Source organism: Drosophila ficusphila, unplaced genomic scaffold (assembly GCF_018152265.1).
Source record: "Drosophila ficusphila isolate 14025-0441.05 unplaced genomic scaffold, ASM1815226v1 contig_791, whole genome shotgun sequence".
In the NCBI taxonomy this organism is placed as follows: domain Eukaryota; kingdom Metazoa; phylum Arthropoda; class Insecta; order Diptera; family Drosophilidae; genus Drosophila; species Drosophila ficusphila.
The window spans coordinates 8,258,542-8,263,117 of NW_025064737.1; positions in this window are offsets into that span (position 1 = coordinate 8,258,542).

A 4,576-nucleotide genomic window follows, 5' to 3' on the forward strand; every position below is an offset into this window, starting at 1 on the left:
GTCTTAATTTTTCCTCTCTTTGTTTTCCCACTTTTGCATATTTATCTTCGTTTTTGTTTGCACAATTGCTTTTGCTCCCTTTCATTTGGGCCCAAGTCCCACTCAGAAATCGCGTAAAATTGACTTCTGGTCAGGATGTTGTGTCCTTTCCGTCATCCGAGTCACGTCCACGCGCACCGGATTCAAATTTTCGACTGAAACGCGCTCATGCAACGCCATCCCACTGGCTTCTTGATATTCCGAGGCGATTGAATCCCATTCAAATCCGTTCCGTTGCACGTTCCCCAACGGGTTTCTCCTGTGTTTCACATCGGATTCCGGTTCGTTTCGTCCTTCCCCAGCTTTGTATCGTTCCCGAACCCTTGGTTTCCCTGGACTTTGGAATCGAACATGGTCTTACGAACTCCAAGCCTTCGTGCAATTTGCCGGCTGCTTGCCTGCGCATGCGCTTTATAAAACTTTTTGCAACAGAAGATTGGAGGTTTATTTTTTTTGTGCCACGGATGCTATTTGTAGATGACCAACAAAACACTTGTTTCCGCCGGGCAGTTCCTTCCATTATCGCTTATGAATATCAATTGTCCGCCCAAACGAGATCAACAAAGGACAATAATACTTATGGTAATTGCCAGAAATATACAACGATACATGTATTATTTGGTGTTATGAACCAACTAGACAAATGTATTTCAAGAGAGGAAATTTAAAAAAATAAACATTACTAGGCTTTAAATTGCATATTGAATAATTTATAAAATTAACTTTGAATTCTTTAACTATAAGTACGTTCTTTTTACTAAACTTATTTTTACTCATTCTTAACTGTACCAAATTCAAGCAATTACATTTAAGTAGTCCAAGCTATGAATTAATAATTGAACTACTTTATTTCTTGTGTAGGTTAAAGTCACAGTAATACAGCAAATAATTGGAGTCGTGCAAATGGTGACCCCGTAAATCACAATGGTGACCGAGTTGGCATTTGGTCACTAAATTAGCTCGGTGTCTGTTGAAAAATCATCGCCTTTAGTGGCCGGAATTTACTGCCAAAGCGAAGGCATCTGCGGTCTCGGCCATTGTGTGACAATACGCCATTATGTAAGTGGGTGTGTGGGGGCCAACATTCGCGACTTGATGAACGACGGCCTAGGAGTAAGTATAATCTGGTGTGCTTTGTTGTCAAAGAGCAAGTAACAAATAAATATTATTGAACTTTTTAGTCCCCAGGGGGTGGCCAACAGGCAATTGACGCCCCAGTGCGATAACGCAGCCGAAGGCACCAAAGGCTCCAAAAGCATGGGGACAGATAGGGTGCCAAATGTCCTCGCACAGTGCCAACATAAATTCTTGCACAGTTCAATTTATTGTGTATTGACACAGCTTACGGAGAAACAAATAAAAATGTTTTCGAAAGTGCGGGTGCTTGGGTTAAAGTCCTGCGTTCTGTAGTCCTGCCCTATGTAGGACTCCCCTCAAAGGCTCCTGGAACCTGGAATGCGGTAGAGTTACCCCTCCCAGGCCCTCGAAGTCAGGGACCTCGTTGGCATCCATTGTTATTACCTCTTTGTTGTGTTTACACGCCATTTGTGGTATTTCACCCACTTCCATGTGGCTCACCTCGTCTCGCCCGCGGCGGAAGATCCTGCTGAGTCCTGCGGGGTCCTGCGGGAAGGTGTCGAACGGAATGCGGGTCGAGGGGCTGGAGAGGCTGTCGTAAAAGTATATTTGAAATGCAAATGCCGGCGGGCCTTAAAATGCTCAACTTCTGGCTCACAAAATAATCAAAATATACTTTATGTCGCCTTTGAGCCAGTGAAAACAGTTGGGCCAGTTATCGCAGCCAAAAGCCAGACAACAAAAACCAAAAGCTGACAAAAGCCCATGAATCGAGTTTTGAAATAAAACAAAAGATCAAAATGTTAATATGCAGTAAAACGACTGCATTATACTCTGAAAACAAAGTGAATTTATATGGCCGATGGGGGTACATTTAATAAATTAAAGGTTAAGTAAACAATTTTAAGGGCTCTTAAAACTGTTTAAATAAATTAAAAATGGTTGGTAAATTTTAAATTTGTTTATAAGTGGAGGTCAGTGGGAAGGATGTTCTATTCCATAAGCCTTAGCCAAAGGAAGGACAATTTTATCACAAGCTGCCGCCTCTGCATTAGCTAAACATTGCGCAGCTGTTAATTTAAGCGTTTTTACCAGAGTCGTAAATAAATTAAAATGTTTTGTCGGAGGCAATCGCATCTGTGCGAGGACCTAAATTGAAACAAACATCGACTCCTTGGGGAAAGAAACCTCGAAGGGAGAATTGGTTTTCTTCTTTGCGAAAAGTAACTCTCGAGTTGCTCGTCTGTCAATACTTCAATATATGCATTATGATTGCTTTTCTCAATTTTAACAGATTTCTTGAGACTTCAATTTTCTATACGTACGCATGGAAAAATATTTTTTTCTTTGTCCATCCTCTATCTCGTTTTGGATGGGTGCCCAACTATCTTGCCGAATATGTGAGTTTTCGTCGACATGCTAGACAAATTTCTGATAGATATATAGTACATGCATGCATGTATGACACAATCTTTTCTATTTTATCCATCGTCTACTGCAACAACGACGGAATGCATTGACGATATTAAATATTTGTCAAGGAAAGCTTTTCCAGGGCAAAGGAGATGGTCTGGAAAATGCCAATATTCATAATGTTGTGAAAATCTATTACTAATTTATGCACTTAGGGAAAACTAGTATTTTTATGTTAATAACTTAATGTTGATAACTGAATTCTTAAATTTTACTTCTTTGGTAGAAGCTACCCTCTATTTGGATTAAACCCCTTTTAAATTTAGCTTAAAAACGTAGTTCAGAAGTAGGCAGACCATCAACTGCAATTTTCTGCTCCGAAAGCAAAGCCCTGAACAATTTATGCAGCTGCGGTTTGAGTAGCTAGTTCTGTGCTTATTGTTATTGGGAAACTGGCAAAGTTCAAGAATCAAATGGTTTCTGAGTGCAGCCACCAGCTCACAATCCACCGCACTCGAATTTAGTGTTCACGCAATGGAACCAAACGCACTTTAAGCTTCACGCTTTTCATTTGAAATAGAGAATGGAAACCGTTGAGAACGGAAAAGTAAATCGTACTTAATCGAATACTATGCAAATGAACTGCTGGGGAAACAAGTGAACACGTTTATAGTCGAGCAAAGGATACCTGGTAGATACTTGCATTATTGTTGCATAAAGTTGGGTTATCGAGTAACTTTCCTCGTGCATTTATTATATTTATAATATTTTTAAATTGTATCTTGCTTTAAAAGTTTTTTGAACGTCAAACCCAGGGTGAAAGCTATTATATACGTTTATATTTATAGTTATGTTTGGCAACTTTGTACCTTTTGAAATTTTAGAACCTTTCAGATTACTACGTAAAAAGGGGTAGATAAAGTGCGAAGGTATTAGAGTTTAGTGAGGTTGATTGTGACCGCTGTAAACCCATTTTAGCACCAACAACATCCGCTAACGGTCTTTGTTGCATTTTTCCTGTTCATCTGCTTACCCTTTTGCCCACTCCATCGGTGTCCTTTTGTGGGGAATCAGGATTAACGGTAAATATAATTACTGCACCCTTTATCCTGCGATGGAAATAGGTGAAGGCGACACAGGCAAAGCGACGTGACGTTAATGACATTGTGGGTTTGGGTTGTGGGCCTCCACAGGACGTGAACCCTTGGCTAATTTGTTCTATGTTCGACTTGTGTCTAATTAATGAAGATTGTCTCGCATAATCGTTACGGTTAAATTTATATTAATTGTTTAGGGTTAAGCCGAGCACTTAAGTGGTAAGCATTTTTTTGTTGAACGATTTGGCCTAATTGTGGGATATTTTGTTCTGCGCTTTTTATAATCTCATTCCTTAATTGTTCATAACACCCTAATGTTTATTTTTGGCTTACTTTTTTTAGCGGGGTGTTGAAGGTGCAAGCTTTTGAATTTTATATTCCTATATTGACGACGATTTTGATTTTTAATTAAATTCCAATTTATTAGGATATATAAATCATATTTTACTATTTAATTTTAAACTTTTAACAATAAAAAAGAATGACTAAAAAAAATTAAAGATTAATTGATTCCATCATTTTTTTAATCCATTATTTAAAGTCCCAACTGATCCACAAGGTAGAAATGCTTTAAAAAATACCTTATTTAAATACCTTTGTGATACTTTAAACCGATTACTCATGGGAAATTCCCCCATGAGCTTTTGAGCCTCGGGTGTAATTAGAGGTTTACCTGCCTCACAGTTCAGTTGGCTTTAGTTTTCCAGATGAAGCTTTTTCCCAAGACCCCCCAGTTGGCAACTCGCATTGGCAACACCATTTACCGCTTATCAGTTGGTAAGAAGAGCGCAAAGCTCAATTCTCTAGCGAGCGAAAGAGAATTGGATTGTAGCTCCCTCTCGCGCGCTCATTTTTTCAACAGACTTACGGACCCGAAGAGACACCTATGCTTATTCTACCATGAGTTGGTATTACGCCGCCGACAATTCGCCGCTGTTGTAATCCAAGTT